Source organism: Accipiter gentilis, chromosome 2, assembly GCF_929443795.1.
Source record: "Accipiter gentilis chromosome 2, bAccGen1.1, whole genome shotgun sequence".
Classification (NCBI taxonomy): domain Eukaryota; kingdom Metazoa; phylum Chordata; class Aves; order Accipitriformes; family Accipitridae; genus Astur; species Astur gentilis.
In genome coordinates this window covers 26136174-26160273 of record NC_064881.1, presented here as the reverse complement: position 1 = coordinate 26160273, position 24100 = coordinate 26136174, and positions in this window count along the sequence as shown.

Genomic DNA, 24100 nt, shown 5'->3' with positions numbered 1-24100 from the left:
GCTTCAACTGTTTAGGTATTTGAAAGCAAATTGAATAAAAAAAAAAAAAAACAAAACCCCAAAAAAACCAGTCCTGTGAAAAACCTGGCAACAGAATAGGGACTCTAGTATTTTGAATACTTGTCTTTAAGTCCACCAGCATTCTTAAAAACCATATTATGCAAGAATAATGTGATTATCCATACAAATTTCATGGGTATTTAGTATTATTTTGAGGTTTTAAATCTCTGAGATCTACTTACTCTACTCCAATTACATAAAATTAGATTTAGTAGCAAGGAAATCAAATCAGACTAAATAAACACCGATGAAGCTTTTATCTCATGCTTAAGCTAAACCCTTCTGAAGATGCAAAAAATTTTCATATTTCTTTCTAAATGCTTTTTGTTTCACACAGTTAATAACTTAAGTGGGCCACCTCAAATAATTTTTTTGCTGCAGAGCAAACACAGTTTAAGAACAAAATATTTTTACTTTGATTTTCATACACTGGTGGCCCAAGAAACCATTCATCAGACCGATTCCAAATATAAAGTGGCTGTTCATGACAAATTTATTTACCTAGTTTGCGGAATGCCATAGTTATTTTTTCTATTCTAAACAAAAAGAATATTATTAAGGTTGCAGAGTCAAGTACACCAAAGTTAGAAAATGCAACCTTACTTTTTCCTGCTGGTGCAGTAAACTTATGCTACAGGCTCTAATTCTGTATTTGCATACTCTTTCTTTGTTGACTCATCCAGTGCACCATTATGGCTGTAGCTATAACTGACAAGCACAAGCAATCGTCATTCCAGCACCTCCTGTCTGTGCATTAGTACCATGTTCCAGCACCCTAGATCTCAAATTGAAATTCCACACGCATAGATTTTCATTAGAAGTGTGAAAAGGGAATCACACATGCAAGCAAAACCCTAACTGTTAGCATCAATCCGGAGAGTCTCCTCCTGCTAAGGATCTCTGTGATACAGAGCTTTTTATGGCTACACACAAGAAGTTTTCCTGTGCATTTCGACGAAATCTCTGCCACTGTCCATTTTTGAAGAGCAAATGATAGCTCAAGCAGAACATGGGAGAGTTAAGATGTCCTCTGGCTTGCTCAGGGAGATGACCCAAAATGGACTGCAAGTCCACTGAGATGATCTGGCTTGTGACTTTGATAGGTAATGAAAGCAAGGCCTCCACAAGAGCAGATGCGGCATGTGATATCCAGCAGCTGTACAAACAGGGAAGATTTCCTGTTCCCACTAGTGTTTTGTTAGGCCTTCAAGAAGGTCAAAGGTATGGAGCTGACCTGAGTCTGACAGCCTGATCTGTGCAGGTTTTCATGCTCTCTCAAGTGCTGCTTGAAAGAGTCAAGTTACTTTTTTCTTCAATGGCACAGTCACTTTCATCCTAATTGGAGGCAGCATGAGTGTTTGGTAAATTAAGAAGGCCTGTGCTGTTTAGACAGACTGCTCCAAGCACTTCAGCGAGACTGTGCTGAATTAGTTTTGGCTGGCTGTGGTTCTAAAAGAACATTCAGAGACAGAATCATTTTTTAGCTCCAAGCTACAACATATAATTTATGCTTTTAATTTCAAATTCTAAAATGTGGCAGAAGAGGTGGGGGGAAGTTGAAGCAAAGAGTTGGGATGGGGGGGGGGGCAATTGCTTGTCAAGAGATCTAAATCATGGATATTGATCTGGCATTAGTTGTGACAGATTTTTTATATTCTGAAGATGTAAATGTTTGTAAAATGTCAGTTATTCCTTCAGTTTAAGTGCAAGAGATAATTCAGTTCAGATTCTGCTTGTGTCGCATTTTGCTGCTGAAAATGAGTGAAAGGAGCATTTTTTTTCAAAACACTACACAACCATATATTAAAACCACATAAGTGACTTTCCATCCAAAGTCTTATTTTCAGTAGTGACTTAGACACTCAGTCGAAATCCTGACCTCACTGAAGTCAAATGCAAAACTCCCAGTGGAAGGTGACTCATTCCATGTGAAGTGGAAAACCTTCTAAAGGGAAGGAGCCTCAACCAAGAGTACCTTAGAGTCTAGGGGTTAGAAAGATTTTCAGTTATATTTAACTCTCCCTGAAAGAAGAGAGATTCAGCCCTGCTTTTCACACAAGTTGTATGATCTAATCTCTCATATTTCACGGAATGTCACTAAAACATAAATAGGAAATAAAGACAAATCTTATGCTATACTATTACTTTGCATCCAATGGATGAATGCACAAGGAAAGGAGCATTTTCTGAAGTGTTTATTTTATTTTTCATACTATTCATTATCAATTTGTATTATTTTTTATTATTTTTATTATAAATTCACTCATACATTTTACAATCAATAAGTGGCTGAAACTATCCACTATAATAATCTCTCTAAATATAAATTATTACAGGTACTTTAGAATGCCTGTATGCACTTAGCACACTCCATGTATATTCCACACTCCTTTGGCAGTCTGAATCCCAGATAACTGTAAGAATAAAATGCTATTCCTTACCTCCTAATCTTTATACATTTTATATATTGAAATTTAATTAGTCCTCCCTATAAAAGCATTGGAGTGCACAGGATTTACAGTTGAGAAGACTGAGGGATAGACATAAAAAAAAAAAGTCTCAAAACCTTACAGCAATGCCTGGATGAGCACAGGAATTCTTGGATTTCAGCATTAGATTGATCCATTAGATCATACTGTATCACAACTTCTGTTCATGAATATTTCTTCTCCGTCCTCTAGGAGGAATTACAAGCATAAATCTTCTATGCCCTGATGAGAGAAAAGTCTTTCATCTTAGTGAATACACGTCTGGTACCTCCTATTCAAACAGATTGATTCTTACTTTAAAGACTCATTATATTGCATTATACAAGAAAGTGGTTTATGCGTTGAGTTATATTTGTGTGTGCTAGAGGGTGTAACAAATAGTATAAGGGTATGAAATATTAATTATGGGAAATTTCTGACATTTTTTCCTTTTCAAAAAAGCATTTTTCAACTTTTTCTCAATACTTGTTTATCTCTTAAAAATTCAGAATCAGTCATTTCATGGTGGAGATATATAATTCTATTACACAGAGATAGTAGTTCATATCCTCTTTGGTTAATGTTATTAAATATCTGATCTGATTGGTCCTAGTAGACTTTCAACACCAGTTGTGGTTAGTCTACATCCTAACTATTTTTAATACAGTAGTAAATAGTTACAAACTTCACAGAGTCAGATATGTGGCACAATATTTTAACTTGAAAGTCATTTTCCCAAACTCAGAATTTATTTTTTTTCTGTAGTTCTCATTCATAAATTTTTTATTTTCTTTATAATGCTTTTGAAAACTCTCCTACATTCCTTAGCTATTTTATTGGCCCATAGCTAGGCAAGAAATATAAGAGCTGCTCCATAAGAAATCTGCTTCAAAGTCTAAGCTTCCAATCAACTTCTGTTGGCCTGAGATCAGACATTACGACCATGTTTTCAAGCCGAACACAGAGAAGCAGAAGCCTGTGTTACTGCTGCATTCCCCAAAGTCGGTTGGGTGCCCAGACAAAATAACTTTCAAGATTCTTAGTGCTTGACTTGGGTTCACTGGCCACAACCTAACAAGATGCTCAGACGTGCTTTAATGCATTTAAAATGCTTTGGTGGCTACCCATATACTTAAAATTAACTGCGAGCCTACATGCGCTCCTGGAACAAGGTCTATCTTTAGTAAGGTAATGACTGCTTCTACATTAGATGTTCAGTTTCCCTTGAGACTTCAATGGAAAGGAAAAAAGGGCTTCACCAAAGAGAGATTTAAATCACACACATTAAGATCCTAATTTATCTAACTCCGCTTCTGAAGAAGTGTATCTCTGTTCCTCTGTGGAGTATACATAGGAAGCCTTGATGGACTAGAATATCAATGCTGATATCTAAGTACATAACTCTTGCCATAGTGTTCAATATCCTTGTCCTGGTTTTGGCTGGGATAGAGTTAATTTTCTTCCTAGTAGCTGGCATAGTGTTATGTTTTGGGTTTAGTATGAGAATAATGTTGATAGCACACCGATGTTTTCAGTTGTTGCTAAGTAGTGTTTATACTAAAAGTCAAGGATTTTTCAGCTTCTTATACCCAGCCAGCAAGAAGGCTGGAGGGGCACAAGAAGCTGGGAGGGGTCACAGCCAGGGCAGCTGACCCAAACTGGCCAAAGGGATCCTCTATACCATGGGATGTCATGCCCTGTATATAAACTGGGGGGAGTTAGCCTGGGGCGATCGCTGCTCAGGAACTAACTGGACATCAGTTGGCGAGTGGTGAGCAATTGCATTGTGCATCACTTGTTTTGTATATTCCAATCCTTTTATTATTAGTGTAATTTTATTATTGTTATTACTATCATTATTAGTTTCTTCTTTTCTGTTCTAGTAAACTGTTCTTATCTCAACCCACGAGTTTTACCTTTTTCCTTCTGATTCTTTCCCCCATCCCACTGGGTGGGGGGAAGTGAGTGAGAAGCTGTGTGGTGCTTAGTTGCTAGCTGGGGTTAAACCATGACAATTCTGTAAAGTCCCTGTTTTAGCAATCTGCCTGAAAAACTGTGTAGGGGTGGAGAGCAAGAAATGTCGTCATAGGCACTCTGAGTGTTACAGCTATGTGTGACTGTCTCCAGCTGTGGCTCAATTAGATAATTTTCAAAGATCATGTGACACTTGCCTTGTGGGTGTGTGTGGCCTTCATAATTCAAGCAAACTTCTGTTCCTTTTTTGCCTACACACAGAAAAATGGTTAACTTTTTTCCAAAGTGATGTGTTCTTAATATAGTTGTCATTACTTTAAATGCTTTCATAATAATATTGCATTGTGTGGCAGGAAGCAGAAAGGCGGCCAGAAAAGAACACTGGATGAAAAGCAGATGAATGAAAGCTTCAGCGTTGCTTTTCAAAAGATGGAACAAAGCTTCTTTTTCTCAAAAAGTTTAACCAGGATCTCAATTAATTTTACTATATATTCAGAAAAAAAACCATAAGCACTGGAAAAACCCCACCTGCTTTACTTTTTAATGCACCTATAATGGCTAAATGATTGCGTACCAGAAGGAAATAGTACTGCACAACTGAGAACCAAGAATTCATGTCCTGAGCACAGGTATAGCACACGCTGTCTGCACTGCTGGGCTGTGTGTGTGTCCTGAAATGCCTGGGGCTGGGAAGCCGTTCCATGATATATTTTCCATCAGGAATAAAAGTTGTGCTAAGACAGTTCCTTCCTCTTTCCCTGCTGCTTGTTTCCAGCTCCTTTGCTGTAATTCTCTAATCTCAGCTGCATTGATGCAACTGTCGGTGTTGGGTTGTGCCATAAGCCAAATGAGGAATCTGACTTGGAAAGCCACCTCCAAAAATACTTGGTTTAACTCAGGGTATTTCACTGATCTGATTTACAGCCCATACTCCAAGCATCAAACTCAAATGCAGAGGTGGAAATGCACAGCCTTCTCAATGGGAAGGAGGGTACGGGCAGGAAATTCTGCAGCCAGCTTCACTCCTGGGGGAAACGTAGTGCATAGCTATCTTGGTGGAAAGGACTTTCAGTATCACTTAAATATTCCCTGTTATGTGCTGTAAGTATGTGTCTACATTTGGACTAGATGATCGTTGTAGGTCCCTTCCAACTGAAATGGTCTATTCCATTCTATGGTAAGTCCATTTCTACAGAAATAGTACCCTCACTGGGCCTATCAAAAAATATAGTCATTAGATTATCAGTATGTAATTAGCTCTGTGGATTTATTTCCTTTTCCAAATTCCTTTCCCTCTTCCCCTAAATCTGAATTAGGAAGAATTTAGCATATTTGAAGACATCCACAACCATAAAATCAGATTCTTATGTGTTTGGGGCAGTCAAAATTTTGAAGGGGCTTCCTAAAAGTTACAATATGAAGACTGTTGTTAAGCAGTATAAATTCACATTTCCCACAATCCTTTCCTGTTGTATTAATGTCATGTTTTGCCTTGAAAAGACAGAAACAATTGAGGGGTACAGAAGCATGTAATAAGCTTAAGTGTTGGTTCCAATAAGCAAGAAGATAACCATCCTAAAAAAAAAAAAAGAGTTAATTGAAATTTACTGTGGAAATATGAAAGCTAGAACACAAAGCTGAAAAAACTCTTCAAGTGCATTTCCATTATGAGATGTGTTAAACGGGTAAGCTTGTGAAGGGAAGCAACAACACAGAGATAAGAAATCTGCGCATCTACTTATCACTATTTTTTTCCCCATAAATGCCTAGTATGCTTTATTTGTATTTTGCTGAGGTACAAAATAAAAAAAATATGAGTGCTTAGAAAGATGATGGTAAAGGATAGAACAGTGGCTTGAAGAGTGAATTTTGACACAATAGTTATTGAATGAAGTTGGGGTGTAATTAGAGAGCAGTACCCCAAAAATTACTGCTTAGAAGAAGAGTCAGAGGGCACAATTATGCTGGAGGTAAGCCCTCAACTTTGATAACTGAGGGAGGTGACCAACAGAAGAACCCTATATAATGGCTAAAACCAGACATTCCACAGGTATACCCTATTGCTTGAATTATTATTTTTCTCTTTTTCTAATTTTTATTTCAATTTTTTACCTAATTTTTACCATGAGAAAACATATATATATACACACACATACATATAAAGAATTGTCATCCTTAATTTCATCTGGTGAGAGAAGATATTCCTAAATTAACTGACATGTACTGTATACCTTCTTTCCCTAAGGGACAGCAGTTTTATATGCATCAATAAGCAAGCATCCTTTTTTGGCTCTGCCACCCAAAATGTAATGTTGATGTTTGGTTTCTTCCTCAATCAGCAAGGGTGGATAGTAAGGATGCTGTTATCAGCTGGTCCATTGGTGGGGAAGAAGCTCCTGTGACAGGTGCAGGTGTGTGTTTTATGGATGAGCAAGAAGCACCAAGGAGACATGTGCCTCTGGCACAGGCATGATCCTGACAGCACATGGGTCAGCTGTGGACATAGAGCAGCCCAGAGCATGGGCACTAACAGGGTCTCCATACAGTAACCATACTTTCTCACGCAGGGGCTTCACATAGCGCTATCATCTGCACACTGAACTGTTGTCAGAACCAAAGACCAGATTACTTTTTCTAAGAGTTTTTGTTATCTGTTGGGGTATCTTGTTGTTCTCTGTATAATTACTAAAAAAGGTTGATTAGTCATGCAGTAATCTCTTCCTTGGAAAATGCAAGCATTTGATAAGTACGTTATCATAGGGGTTTTTGACAGTGCTATGCAGCATACCTGTGTATTATGGGCTGCATCTTGCTCTTTTATGAGCTTAATGAATAGTTTGCCCATTTTTAAATGTGTTTACAGCTTGCCAGTAGTTCCCATCTTTACTCTCCCAGGAAGTGAACACAGTGGAAAACTCCAATCTAGATTCTACCAAGTGTTTTTCATCAGTCACTTTTAAAAAATTAATAGACTGGCCATGTATGCCAGCCAACAAAATGTATACATTTGGAACTTTCATAGCCTAGATTATGTTTTCTTAAAATTTAAAAAAAATATTTGTTTCTCCAGATGCTAGATGGGAGGGTTAAATTTTTTTTTCCTGACTGGTATCAGGAATAGTTACCAGAACTGTGCTATATAGTAGGCATCTCTCATGAGAATATGGGGATAATAGGTGTATTACTGTGTTGGCGTTGTGTTTAAAAAGGTGTGGTGCCGAGGGTAAACTTCACTTCACATGTAGAGATTGGTTAGAAATATGGAAGATTACAAGAATACAAGTCAGGCAGGTATTCTATCCACCAGTCCAGGGGATTAGTTTAAGATTGCAATGCTATCCTCTGGATGAATGGGTGTTGAGAAAAGACAAGTAGGTTGCCCACCCTACTTTGGATCCCCTCCTGGGACTCCATCCTAACTCAAACCCCTGCTCAAATTAACTGCATTTCTTCTCTGGGAATTTTCTACAGTTCAGTTCAGAAACACTGCTTCTCTGTTTTCCTTTCAAAATGGGTCTTTTGCTTGGCTGACAGAACACCTGAATATACTTTCAAGCAAGAGCCATGTGTGTATACTTCTTACTGAATAGCTTTTTTCAGCTGATTTCACCTCTTTCTGTTTATAAGCCATCTGTGAACAGATTATGAAAGTCTCAACGGCACTTTTTACATTAAAGTACTGTAGCATTCCTTTTTGGGACCATTTCCATGGCTACTGATAATGCCACACCACATTCTGCCTTGTCAGAACCTGTCACTATCCATACACCCAGCACTCTAAACATCAAAATGATTTGCAGCCAATTTACTGAAAAGCTCAGAATGTCTTCTAAAGTAATCTCTGCCACTGGAAAAATGCCATTTTCGTAAGAGGCAGCTTCATATTTATCAAGCTTTATAACACTCATATATAATAGATTGCACATAAGACTACAATAGCTCACACTCTTGAGATCAGGTGTGAGAATCCTAGAAAGGAGTATATGATTAAAGCCTTGATGACATCTGCATTAATTGAAACATACAGGTGCTATATTTAATCAGCTCAACAAAGGCCCAAATAGTTAACCAGACTAATACACTTCAGTTGAAATATAGGCATGTAGTCTGTGTGGTGTTACATAGTTGCTTCCATTAGTTGTTCCTGTGGTAATCTGGCATCAGTATATAATTACCGATCCAGCTATTTAAAGAGCTATGAAATTTCCTGAGTAGCTGGCACTATTTTTTTCTCCTCAAACCTACAAAAGATAACAATTACGTGTAATGGAATACATTCAATCTCTATTGACATTCCTAGGAATTCAAGGCAGAAAGGATCACTATATGTGAGAATGTCATGAGAATGTAAGAATAACTATATTGGGTTGGACGAACCATTGATCTAGCTCAGTGTCCTGTTTATGACAATGCTTAATAGCAAATGCTTGGAGAAAGAATAAAAATAAGATAAAGGTCAAAGATGCAAGAGATGTTTTATCTTCATATGCCTTTTTAAATCCCAGCAATCCACTGAGAGCTCCTGTGCAGGAGGTTCCAGATCCTCTCTTCATGACATGCTAATTTGACACCCTGCAAAAGATTAGCTGTTTGAAGCAGTAGTAAAATAGCAGTAATTATTACAGAAAGAAACCCCCCACCTCCAACTCTGTTTTAAAGTTTCCAGATGTGGAAAAGCTGCCACTGACTTAGTGAGGTGTCAGGCACTAGCTAAACTTGCTGTTGTAGAAGCCATATCTCTCAACTGAATTAGTGTAGCTTCTACTTCCAGTCATTAAACCTTTGTTTTATGGGCTGTGGCACCATATTATCAGATTTCGGATCCTATTGCTGGTACATTTAGATGGTGACTGAATTACCACAATTTTTACCTATTAATTACTCAAGTGGAGCTCCTCAGGTTTTTTACTATAAGGCTTTTATTTCACTCATTTAAGCATTTGGTTGAACTCTAATATCCTTCTGGAAATGTGGACACCAGAACTGGACACAGCATTCAAGGAACCATCACGCCAGTCCCAAACAGTGTTCATATAAACTCATTACTACCACCTCATATTGCTACCTACACAGATCCTAAATATTTAATTGGCCTTATTAACATTAATAACAAGACTATCACACCTACAACTCATGTAACTCTGAACCTTGCTTCTAACCCCTAACTTAAAAAAGAAAAAAAAGATCAATGTCTCCTCAGCATCTATGTTCTCCAAATGTGGTTTCCCGTGTTCCAAAAACAATGATTTGTACTTTATCTTTTTAAATACATCTTTTCCAGCAGTTATTAAATGGTCCAGTCAATTTGTATTAGTGATCTGAGGTCTGCATAATGCCATGCTGCCCAATACCTACATATTTTAAGAGTAACAATTTCATTTTTCTACTTTGCTACAGTTTAAGATGCTATTACAGGATATTTATTAAAAAATGTTAGGGCTGCAGCCCCTCAGTCCCCCTTGATGACCAAAGCCAACTGATACAGCTTCCAAATCTGGCCTTTATATTTGTTTCAGAAGAGGCAGTATATCCTAGAGCAAGAATGGATTTATGGTCTGACTCAGTCAGAGCATAGTCATCTTCACAGACTGATCATTACTCAGATAATTGTCTCTACCTGCTTTGTACACTTTACCTTTGTTCTCTGTACCGTAGAATCCCAATCATCTTGAACTTCCTCTGTACTCCGAGACAATGTCTGATAGCTCTTCCAAAACTCTTAGACCCAGACTATCAGTTCCCAATAATTTTAAAGGTATTCAACTCTTATGGGTGTTTTTAAGAATTTTTTTATTGGAGTAAAAATTGCATGATTTCCATTTGCCAAAAAAACCTCTATCTGGCCTTTTCCCCCTAAGGATATATTTATCATACATTCACTCAATTTTGCTGATTCCTCTGCTTTAATACTTTATATTCTATGCTTTTTCTCCTGAGTAGTATACTAGCACCAGTTAATGGCATCTTTTCTTCTTCTACTGTTAAACCTTTCATGTTGTCCTTAGCTTTGATGGATATGTGTCTTCTGTTCTTTTACTTCCCTTCTCAGTTTTCTACAGTTTATATTCAGTTTTGGTTTATAATCACTTACATCAGCTTCCTTTGTTTTCATCATTCCTCTGGAAATTAAAAAACCCTGTCAGCTTAGGGTCTTTTTCATTCATCATTGCAGTCTCATTTCTTAACCGTGTGATTATGGTTTTGGCACATGTAGTGAAACATTCTTTAAGTTTTCCCAGTTATCATTCACATTTTTTCAATTTATTGTTTCCCAGCTGATTTATCACATAATGATTTAGAAATTTTAAAGCTATCCTTCCGGCTAACTTAAAATAAAGAAACAAAAAAAAAATCACATACATGTGTGTGTACAGGTGCAATGTCCATGCCAATGTATATCCTGCTAGTTGTAAAACTGTTCTGTTTTTACAAAAGCTTGCATTGCTAAATAAGTACAAGTTCCATGATAATTTTTCCTTGTGTATCAATATGAGTCTAATAAAGAGCTATCCTCAGATATAACACTTAAGATATGAAAGTAATTTATAATTTTGCCATTTCAACAGTGATAGAATGAGAGCTTTATCACACACTACTCAGATTAAAAAAAAAGCACCAAATCAAGTCTGTTTGTTCCCTGCCCCCTACCCTCTTCCCGGGGTCCCATGTCCTTAGTATTAATTTCTCTTACCCTCTAAACAGAGTGACCACATACAAACTGCCTATTTGGAGTGGTCCCTGTCCAATGTTAACATCCATAATGTGCCAGGGAATTGTTTGGAAAAGTGCTGGTTGATGCAGGCCAAAACCATGTCAGGGATTGTTCCAAGCTTTCAGTGGTATGGACAATGAAGTCCCAATGCACAGAAAAGTTCCCCGGCATTGTTTAATTTACTAGTACACACATAGGCAGACAGTACCATTTTTAACACAGTATACCACCATACTCCTTAAATACTTTGGAACAAGTGATTTCATGTCTCTAATCTTTCAAGAAAATGTCAGTGATATCACGTTAATAAAAATTACTTAATAGTTGACTAACAAGGCATTAATCTTTGTTGTTGCTAAGGCTATTTACGCTAGTAAGACAGTCCAGCATTTCTTTGTTTCAATTCCCACTGTGCTTTGATTAATCTTCTTCTTGTTATCTTGATTTTATGCTAAGGAATTGTTATTTTTTACCTCCTTTCCACTCTGTCCCCCTGCCTATACCTTAGCACTCTCCTGATCAGTTTGGTTGGGGAGACTGGTTCTCTTTTGACTGAGATGAAGACCTTCCAGATTTCACAGCTGCTTCTTCTCGTTGAAGTGGTCCATTGCTCCAAAATACCAAACTCTTCATTTTATTTTTATCCAGAAGTTCATTTCCAGAATCTTCTTCTTTGTGCTTTCCGTTATTCAGAAGATAGGAGGAATCTTGCAATTGCCTGTCCATTCCTTCTTCATAATCCTTCACAATGATCTGATTCCCAGAAAGTCAAAGAACACTTTCTACTGCCTATCTTATCATTGAAGAATGATTTTTTTCCCCACTTATCTTAACACAGAACTGTCTCTTCTTTAGACAGGATGATCTCTGTGAGCATGTGTAATAGTAATGGATTGGGCTGAGACTACATTTTCATTTGACCACCTGCCCTTGAAAGACGTTTTTGCAGTTTTCCTTTAAAAACTTCATTGATATTTAAGAATTTATTTCTCATCTTGATTCCAGAATTAGTGTTTTAAAAGGAACTATGTCTCTGCAGTCAGAGCATGTTGTTTGATATCTGTTTACAAAACAAGGGTTTGAGACTTGTATATAGATTACATTATTAAATGTATGGATTTACGAATTTTAAGTTACTATAAGGGATTAGGTGTTATTGCATGAAGGCTGTACCTTTCCTCGCAGCAAGCATCACCACTGTGTCAGGTTTTTAATAATATTTAAAACTTTCTGGAGTTCATACATCTTCCCTACAGATGGTCATCAACATTCCAAGTCATTTCTGCCCCTGTACCAAAGTTGTTACATGATCCTTCATGAATCAAGGACACTTGTAAATAAAGAGAAGTAAGAGAACTTAGAAATCATTCTCAGTCTTTTGTTACAAAGAAAACCTCAAGACTTTTATGCAATATACGATTTGCATTTCCAGCTAAAAAAGTTTGGCGTTGTGAGGAATGACATGGAAATCAGTACAGGTGGCAAAATACACTCAAGACAAATACTCAGGTGATTAATCCATATTGAGCTTATTCCTACATCTAATAGTAGTTTTTTAAGCTGAAAACTGCTGATGCAGCAGAGGCTGGATCCCGGATGACTCAGAGCCCCACAGACACAACAGGTCTGCACGCAATTACAGTACCAGAAGAACAAATAAGAACGTTCATGGAACTTTTTCCAGTCTCTAGTTGTAATCAGTACCCAATCCAATCTGTCTAAAAGCTTTTCTGATTAGGGGGCATATTCATATGAGAAGCCATAATTAGGAAGAGCAACAGGGGGAACTATTATTGTCTGGCATATGAGATCCCTTGTGGATAGCAAAAGCATTAGCAAAACAATTTGGGGGCTTTTAGCTAAACACTCAGTGCTGTCACAGTAATGTTTTTCACTAGCAGTCTACATACAGTTTTATTAGCTGTATTATTCATGTCTAGTTCTTTCTTTTCCTCTTTTAAAAATATGTAAAGTATGCAATACATGATTTTTTTACTTGTATTTAAACAGGGCCCTTATATGTAAACAGTGAATTTAGTATCTATATTATAATAACCTAACCAAAATACCAACAAAAATGGAATAGTAATGAGACATCTCACCAGCAAATGAATGAGTTAAAAAAACCTGAAAAGAATGTATAACAGGAAGAATTCCCTTGAAGACACAGGAAGAGGAAAGGACATGCTATAGCACATATATCTGGCAACCACAACTCATCGTAAAAGTCAACTTTGATTTTAAAATACCATTTGTAGTCATCTGAGAACCAGTAGTCAATTATGCTATTTATAGGGAAAGAGTGTGGGTGCTCAGCTACCACTGCCTTACTTTTACCAAGTAAGATGTCGCCTTCTCAGGAGCAACCATATATTCAATCATCTTAATGGCAAGGACTAAACTAGAGTTTAACATCGAGACAACAGTTTTGATCCATTTTAGGAATCCAGGATTCCTGCAGGATTTCTGCTTATCTGGTTTCTGAAAAGACACCCAGAAGGGCCTCTGCCCTTCCAGATTCTGCTAAAGTCCTTTCTCTTAATTCAGTTATTCTTTTGTTGGAAGAAAGAAAGGGGGGGGGGATGAGAGAGAGAGAGAGAGGCACAAATAGCTTCCCTGATGTGACCAGCCACAGAACGATCAATTAAAGGGAGGTTTCTTTTTCAATTTTAAAGGCTTTGAAGTTCTACTAAGGGATTTTCCTATCTCCTACATTTATTACACAGAAAGCTCTCTAAATATCAGCATTTCCACAGGGAAGCACCAAAGTAATGTTCATCCTTTTCTCCCGATCAGGAAATCTTGTGGTATTTTTCATCATCTGTCTCTAATATCATCTTCAAACAAATAGTAGGAATCATCAGCACCCTCACTAGGTATAGCAAGGCTTTCCTGATATCAATAAGGTTAAGACAACAAAAAAACCCAGCCTAAGCAGAGGTGAGACAGTTAGAAAAAAATTAATTACCTTTGCAATGTATGACTACAATAAGAGAGAAAGCCGTCTCACAGATGAACTGTGCTTTAAGGAAAATAAATGAACATGCCATTCAGACTGCTGAAGAATTTTAAGCTTTTCTTTCTTCTGAAAGATTTCTATAGTCAAAGTGTAGGATTTTGAGGTAAAAATACATTAATAATTCAGTTAATAAGCCTCCTTGACATCTGGTAGACTAACCTGGCAAGCCTGTTTTTAATAGCAGGTATAGCAGGTGAAAGAGACCACAAGGCTGTACCAGATCATGCGATAGTGAATCAGGAAAGAATGAAAAGACTTGTTTGGATGTCTAAGCCTCTCAGTACTCTATTTAGAAAGTAATGTCTAATATATAATATGCAAATGATATAGATATTATGATCATGGTATCTTATCATATTGCATGATTTCTTCATTTTTTGTCATATACTATTTTTAGGCTTTTTATATACATGCTCTGAGGCAGATTGAGAGATCTGTTTAGGGTTCACTTCATTTAGTTTTCTCTCAGTGTCAGCACATGGAGCTGTTTACAGTAAAAGAGAATTATGTTTCAAGATCATGAACTTAGTATGTGGTTTCTCTCAGTACCACTTCCAAATGTCACGTTTACAAGAGATATAAAAATATACAAAGTTAGACACTAGCATTTTTCTCTGCAGATCCTGTATTTAACTAACAACTTCCATGGCTTGATCTCATTTGCCCTCAGAAAAGGCATTCAATTGCTTGCAAAAAGTAAGACAGAAATAGGCAGACTGAAAAACTTCTGATTTTTTTTTAACATTGTAATCATTACATAGAGAGAGGTAGAGCAGAGGTAGTGAAGGAATGGTGGTAGACTGACAGGAAGCCAATTATGGTTCCCTGTTTCTCAGCATCACCTTTAATTAAAGCCGTGGGGTTGCAGTATTCTAATTTTGTTCCCTGGAGGAGGTACCTAAGCAACCTTCAACCAATTGAGAGTAACTCTGCCGTACTGATCAGCCTCAGGACATTGCTAGAGAGTACCACTGTACTTAGGAGGATGTATTAGTGACAGATAGTCATAAATAATCACTCCAAGTTTTTTCAGGTACCAGGAAGTCATGTGTTTCATAAGCCATTTACTAAGTGTATTTACTGTCTTCATTATGTATGGCTAAATCAGGTGTGATTCAGCTGAGCTTCCCAACTTGTTGGTGTGGGTACATACTTTGGCTGTGTCCTGACTGATCAGGATAAGATCTGAGTACAAATTATTCTTCACTGTGCCTTGAGTTTCACTGGAGCAAAGTCAGCCATCAACACAGGAAGGAGGGAGTAATAATGCTCCAATAAATAACCTGGCACCCACGGGACTAGGGCTGTACACTGGACTTGGTAGAGCTCACCAGTTCAGCAATTTAGACAAAACCAAGAAGGTGTAAATGGCACTTGGTTTTAAAGACAGCTTTTGTCTGAAAGAAAGTAAGAAGAAAGAACAAAAATTGTAATTTTTGCTTCTTTCACTGATAATAATCTTAGCACTAATATAGTAACTGAAAGTAGCTGAAAAATAAAACTGATAGAAGCAGTTGCAAAAAAATAAATCAACAAGAAAATGGAGGGTTTAAGTTGAATGTCAGAAAAAGAATCAGCATGATTACTGATAAAATGAATCCTTTGCTATTCTGGATGAAGGTTTGGGAATTTTTCCTTAGTCCATTCATCCTTTGGACAACATAGCTTTTGCAAGGATCTTTTCTCAGCAGAACCAGAAAAAAAAACCTTCCCCAAACATCTAGTGAATGCAAAATAAACAAACAAAAGCCATTATCATTCTTCCTTACGATTGGGAAACTTGAGAATATGGAGTTGTGTACTAGAAAACAAACATTTTACTTATCTACTTTGTCACATAAGTGGCATCTGTATATTTTAGATCTCAGGAATATGGTGATTTCCAAAATAACTCCATTTAATGAAGGTACACAAGCGAACAATTTTGTTTGTACTTCCACTGCAAGACAAACAGTTTAAAAGGTTTATTCTGCTTCATAACAATGAATTAAACATTCTGAGGAAGGATTTGAAAAAGCTTAAATGTAATGCTTTAAAAAGCTGCATTTCCATAAGGTAGTTACTATGTCTATAGGTGCCCATTTAAGTATTCTTACCTTAAAGTCAGGAGAGGACTCTTTCTACTCCTCCTCCAGATCCCACCTAGCCCATTCCTAACTCAGCTGGGAATTGGAGGTCAGCCAGGCAAAAGCTCACTCCAAACTCTTTTTCTGAAACTTGCTGGTTGTTTTATAGACTTTTTGGGTTACTGGCTCATGTTTCTTCTGTGCTTTATGCCTGGAGTTGCCTATTAGAGCTGTGAATTGCAACAATCAAACTCAACCTGCCCTTCAGATAACTGCCTCACTTCAGCCTCATTTCACAGCAATCAGGATTCCCTAATGTCTCAGAAATTCACAAACAGCCAGATATTTGGGGAAATCAACCTGGAACTTTATTTGATCTTGAGTTCAAGTGTGATAAAACAGGCAGATGCCAAGCCCCAGCACAAAGCTAGAGGACAGCAAAAAATAAAATCAGAGACATCAAAAATCTATTGCTCACGAGTCAGAATACTATTCCCTTAATACAGGCAAGTGGGAAAGTGTAACAGAATTGTCTTCATACTTTTTGGTGATTTAGCAAATCAGTGGAGAAGATGACAAACCAGACTTTTATCTCTTCTATTACGAAGTAGGGCTAAAAATTATTGCAGCTGGAGCTGCATTTGTAGACAAGGCCTGTTAGTGGTGTGTTTAGTTCCAGTTTCTGAATGGCTTAAGCTTACCAACTCTGGAAGGCCTGGGCAAGACAGATGCAGACAGAGCAATGGTTAGAGCAGACACTGCCCTCAGCAACACTAATCTTGGAGAGATCTTCCCACCACCTCTGTTGACAGAAATACGCCACAGGAAAGGCAGGACAATTTTTGCAGCTGGAATTTTGTCACAGCATTGGTGAGCCACTGGGCAGCTGATAACACAACGTTTTTGTAGGGAACACTTACAGACTCAAAACTTCTGGAAACAACATTAAAATGCTCTTTCCTGTCTGATAATCAAACCCTTCATCCTCATTGCCCCTCACACACAAACCAACCAACAACATGAAAACATGTGCCCTAAGCTAGAATATTTACCCTTAACTTTGGTCCTTTCAGAACTTTTATATGCTTGAGTAGGAAGTCTGAACGTGATTGTTTTATTAGAATTAAAATTAAATCTCACTTTTCTTCTTCCTGCTATTGTGTTAAAGTTTTTACTAGAGAGGAAGTTAAGGAGGCTTCACAGCTCAGTACACTGAAACCCCTTTTGTTCCTTGTGAGTGAAAGATGAAACTATTCACTTTTTTTTCCCTGAAAAAAACCAAATGTGAGCAGCCGGCCCATTGAAACAATTGATTATTCAGTTTCTAGAGTAAAAGCACACAGGGCTTATCTCCAAAGCTGTCAAAAAGTTTTGGGGTTTTTTTGGTTTTGGTTTGTTTGTTTTTATTAACACTCCAAGTAGAAAGGACTTTATTTAATGTCTGGAAATACAAGCAGCTTCTTCTTTTTTTCTTTTCAGAGTACACTCAACAACAAAAAAGGTAAATTATATGTGAGAAAACCTTCAGACTTACTGAAATTTCAATCTTAAAAAATGTTCTGGATCAAAATAGATTTCACTGTCAATTTTTTCAACTCTGACTACCTAACAATAGATTTCTAAAGGCCTGTTTTGACTATCAAATTTACATGGGATGGTTTCCAGGAGCTGTTGACCATTCATAAACTCTAGTGAATTTAGGGGAAGCTGTAAGTGATGACTGCCCTTGCAAATATCACCTAGGCTATAAGATTTAGTAACTCTGACTTAGTATACCTTGTCTGAATAAACACGATGTCATCTCTGTTGTAGCTGTTGGCATCTGCACTGAGCTCAGTGTTGGAGCCTGGATAGATAGTACTCAGGGAAAATAAACATGCCAGAACCTGGCCCTTGAAAGGTCAGGCTGATGTTTCAGTCCAAGGAGAAGATGTTGTTATAAACCATATACAGAGGTTTCTTTTTGCAGGCATAAGTCACCTTGCTGCCAAGACAGCTGCACACATGATCCAAAACAAAATATTTCCTTCTGTTCTCCACCTAATATGACATTTTAGCTAAAACCAAAAGTAGGACACACAACTGGAGCTACAGTTTTGCGGAGGCACTTGCAGATAAATCACTGCAGCAAATTTCATTGTGTGGAAACAGATGAACTAAACATTTCTGTGCAACTGTTCATTTTAATTTGCCAGGTTTCATGCATTATGTCACTGTTTAAATTTCCCTTTCAATACTTTTCTACTATCTAAAGGCTCACAGCAATTTTTTCACAGTATTGCATTTTTACAGGAGTTTTCAAGGTGTCCTTGAATCTTGTATGACCTGAATCACCTTACTGTTAACAAGTGTAAATAATGAATAATAAAGCCTTGCTGCAGAAAAGTTGAGCTGCTTATGGACTGCTATATATTCAGAGAGTCATGTGAGCTTCAGTTAACAGATCTCTCCTATTCAGATACCTCATGTACTGTACATGGATGTATAAAACTTCTGAGCTTGAAAGAGGTCTCCAGGAGATTTTCCATAGAGAAATGACATTAGTTTATTGACAACTTTAATACTTCCCCCATCTGTTTAATGGTTCTCATTACATGAAAATACATAGAAGCACGTCACTATTAAATATTGTTCCAGTCCAGCAGGCTATTTGACTAAACTTCTTTTTTACAGCATTTCAAAAAAACCCCTAAAAATTAAAGGTGATACTTGGAAAATTAGATCTGCATAAAGTCCATCCAAATGTGGCTTCCAAGGAAGCAAGAAGAGGAAGAGTACTTTCAAGGAGTCACGTTAATTACAAACACAAGTAAGGTTTTAGCCACAGTAAGGTTCTGGCCACAAACATCAAAGAAAGAGAGACATAAAAGGAAAAGAGAAAAATATATTTCAGAAGCAAATACATTATTTCAGAATGAGTGATTATTTCACAATGATGCTGATGTGTTTGACTTGGAAACTGCAGTAGGCACCAGTTTACTGGGATGTGAGCAACTAAAGGAACAAAGATGAAATCAGTGCCATCGCAGCATACATGAGGCAAAACAACAACTAACTCTAAGTAACCTTGGTCAAGACAAAAATGATCTATTCAGAAGGAGAAATCTGAAAAAAATTGCTACCAAACATTGTTGCAGGGAGGCCTGAGAAGCAGTTCTGCTGTAGAGTACATCTAAACTGCATATTAAGTCTTTTTCTGTAAGCCACAAATTTACATTATATAGGGAAGCTCTCAAGCTATCCCAATATCACAAGTTCTTTCAGGACCATGGTAAAGCCTTTATGGTATTTATGCTTTTCCACTTGTTCACAGCAGGTACCATAATGGTCACCACTATAAGAGGTCCTGTGTACTACAACTTTTTAACATCTTCCTTTATCTTGTTTCATCTAGCATTGTTAAGGAAAAGGGGAAGAAAAAGACTCTAGACAGGTTGATGAGGTCCAACCCAAATGCCTGACTCATACCAGGGCTTTCCAGTGACAGCCTCAAGCAAAGCTCTCCTCAATATAAATGTCCCGAAGGCTTAGAGCATGTATCAGCAGCATCCATGGGTAGGACCAAATTATGTTCCCACCATGGATTAAAAAATAAATCACTAACTTTTGAATGCAAAATGTAACCTTCAAAGTCTTGCATCAGGATCTTGCACTGATTCTGGATCAGCTGAACACAATAGCTCCCTTTTATGAGGCCTCTACTGTGAAAATGCTCACCGTCTCAGCCCTTCTCTCACACACACCTCATCCTACTTAGCTTTCATTTATTTCTCCATCATTGCTCAGCAGCAAGCAACAAGTTTTCCAGGGGAAAAAAAAGGAAACAAAAATTTGAGTTCTATATAGTGGTCAACCTAATGCAAACCAGACATCTTCCTCACATTTGCAGAACTGAAGCTTCTAACACCCTTACCAATCTTGTCACTCCTCCCCTGACTGGGAAACGTAAACACAGACTTGTTCTGGTCTGGCTCTTTCCCTAAAAGGTCAGGCAAGTAAAAACAGATTCTTCAGCTTTCTGCTTTTGATGCTGTGAGAAAAGCTCTCAGGGCTCCACGATCAGCTCCTTCAGCAGATCACTAGGAAACAGAAGCAAATATAATTTGTCCCTTTAGGATGCTGATTACCTGCTGCCACATGGAGGACTCCTGGTTATTATTCATGGTTTGAAAGGTTCTGACAGCTTGAGAGTAGCTGGTAATGTGTCAATGAGCCTATGCACACACTCACTGCTGGGTGCTGATCCTAGCTTGAATGGTGGTTTCGACTTGACTAGTGTAGCAAAAATAAGCTTCAGCTACATGGATATGCCAGATGTTTTCCCACTGCCTTTTCCCTAGATATCCTGAATCTGAGAGGCCTCTTTTTTGATCATGTCCTCCCTGTGAGTAATGAGGACAACTGATCCTGATATTTCACTAGAAAACATGATAAATGTCTTTGTACAAACTGAACTTGGTCAGATACTTTGCCCTTTCATCACAAACATCTGGTGACAGTTGCCTATGCATTTATCATCTTTAGACTAATTCACTATGTGCTCTTGACGGGGAAGAAAGGAGATTCTCCTTCCCAAGGGGCATACCACTGTGAACATTGTACCAGCAGCCTCGCCAAGGATTCAAGTCTTCTGACATTACTTTACTGTTGTGCTCCCCAGTCTTCAGTGATTATCTTTCACTTCCAAAGCATACTCAAGACCATGGTTCTAATTACAAAATTCACTGATGAATAAATGTCTAGTTATATCTACACAATTTCTATCTACAACTTAATAAGTGAAATGATTTTTGGAGACCTTGAAATTAAGAAAGCAGAAGATGTGTTTCAGGGAAGTAAAATATTTTCAGGTGAAGTTCAGATGTTGAAAAAAAAAAAACTGTGGAAGATATTTATGAAATAGAGTTCTGCTTCCTTATAAGGAAAATTGAAAATATAGTTCTATTCTTCCTTGTCACAGTCAATTTCTGAAAAATGTTTTTGCCAAGCAAAGAAACCTGGAACCGGAAAATAATAATTCATTGATAAGTCTGTTGTATGTGGTCATGCAGATGTTAATTATTGGCTGAATTGGCTATTTAAGTTTTGGCTGGACTCTGATTTCAGTGGGACAGGAATTCCATCCAGCAATTAGAGAGCACACAGCTTAATCTCAGTACTGTCTGATGGATAAAAATTACTGAATTTATTTACTTTTGGTTGACTCTTTATTAAATCCTAATAGGACATCGTTCCTGTTTTTCCTTCCTTTGTGATCATTATTGACTTCTTAAGCTTGTTTAGCAGGAGCTATCATCTGGCTTTTAGGTATATTCTTCAACTTAATATGAAAATACTTTAACATTGAATGGGCACTAGAAGGAGAGAAGGCTGTGGAGCACTAATTGTGCAAAAAGATGAGGGTTCCACCCCAAATACATCTAATCTCAGGTAGAGAAATTGCATAAGAAAGGCCTCTCACTTCATTGTTTTTGTCATCTGGTGATCAAAAAGGCTATCACCACAAGCAGGTACCATTAAAACAGCTGGAAACCTAAAGCCGTATTTGGATATTTTTCAGTTTTTCTTCTTCTGCAGAAAAGTCATTACTGTCTCTAGTTCTGTTGTGAAATCTTGCCAGTGACATTGCTATGCATAAAGTGACTTTTTAGGAATTCAGTTCTCTTGTAATAGATATCAGTGTTAAGATTCAGAGCAGCTGTAAAACTGAAAGTGAAATCCTAGTGGAGCTATCGTAAGTATTTTTAAAGAAATATAAGGTAATTCAAAACATGTTTCAGTATGTTTTAACATACAAAAATCCTCTATAGATAGACCACATTCTATCATATATAAATGGTTACTGTATTTTTAATATTGAAAAATAAATCCTTTACAATATGGTATTGTTCTTGATTTAGAAAGATTTTATAATATGAAAATGGCAAAAAACCTATAATTTTTTAATTCTGTCTGGTACAATTAGATACTATGTTTTGGCCTGTATTTATAATTTTTCCTCTTTACTGCCTTAAAACTTCACTTTGAAGTGTAATTCACAACGGAAGGGGCCATTGAAAAGTTGCTGCTTCTCTCTGGATCTTGTCATATCAAATTAAGTTTTAATCTATGATATTTACAAAATATGAGAAAGCATTTGAGTTAGGCTGCGTTAAGTTCATAAACTAACAGCAATAGGTGAAACTGCAATAAAGGCAATTTAACTTGACTTTCCTTGTTGTGACCCTGCATTTAATAAAAAAAAAATCAGTTTACAAGATTTTCCCAGTCAATAAATCATGCAAAAAAAATCAGAGTGAATTTTCAAAAACACATACCTCCATATCACAGATTGTAAACTATACATTGGTTTAGGAGCTTTTAGCAAAACCAAACATTTTCGCTTTGGGACTACTTCAGGAAGAAAGCAGTTCCAAATATTTTCAGAAGTAGTAGGAACAAAAAAAAGAGCTCATGTCAATAATAAATGATTTTAAAATTATTTTTTTAAAACATAAGATGTGCTATTTCTTCATTTTAGTGTAATGCAGGGTATTATTGTTGTTAAACTCAATATATGTTATTGTTGAAGCAATTAATGTATAGTGAGATAAAGCCCATCTAATTAGAAGTTACATGCCTAGTTTATAAAATCACTTTTTCCAAAACACTTGGTATCCTTTGACTATCCTGCTACAGCAACAGTACTCATTTACATGGAGGGTTAAAAAAATCTTAGTTTCTATCTGCATCCATAGGTACCAGAATACATGAAGAAATGCAGCCCTTTTCTATTATTTGGCTTCATGCAGGTTGAGAAACAAGCTTTTTGACATGATGGAGAACAGTATTTTCATTAGCTCAGTCAGCAATGCTTCTATCAAGAAAAAATTAGTCCAATGCTATTTGCATAATGAGATCCCTTAATAGCAGTAGACAGAGTTTTCAGTCATCTTCAACTGTGGTCAACAAAGCAGGATAGAAATGAGGTATAGCTGCAAGTTAATGCTTTTGAGTAAATCCAGTGTCCCAGTTGCCTTCTTTTTACTTAGAAAGTGTCTTACCTTATGATGACTGAGATGTATCCATTTATGAGAAAATAAAGCAAGTTAATATCATTCAAAGATCAATCTACCTAAGAAAACCTTATTCCATGTTTTCTATCTCCTGTACAAATAATGTGTAGAAAAGCCTATCAGGAGTAAGCCAGGTACTGTTGCACCATTAGGAACATGTAATTACACATTTCTGAAGGCACACTGCTGGGCTAATTCTTACAGGAAATGCTTCATTTTTGGCAGATGATCACTGTGGAAAGAATTACCTTCTTCAGATGTCAGGATTATTAAAAAATACATCTGTTCTGAAAGGAAAGTCAGAAAACATGGTGCATGATAGGAAAATGAAAAATAACAAGTAAATAAAGGCAATGCATAGGTTGAAGTGAAAAGATTAATTTAGAAGAGCCAAAATGGTTGGTGAAAAAAGTTTTCTCTTCAACCTCTTTATCATCGAAAGTATTAGCTGCCTGCCAAATTGATGAAGTGAGTTATGCAGAAGACAGATAGCATTCCTAGCTGTGTCTTGAATGAATACTGACTGCAGCAAGGCAGACTTCATTAGCAGCTCTTGCTGACCTTTCTTCAATTGATGTAAATAGGGATTTATAGTATCAGAAAAATGTAGATGAATTGCCCTGAGCCATACACCAGCTCAGTGTGTTTGTCTTGTAGCAGTCTCCCTTATTTCTGAACCCCAGAAAGAATTTACATAGGAGAAAAAATAACAACCAGGACAACTGAATTTATAAATTTAGCGATGC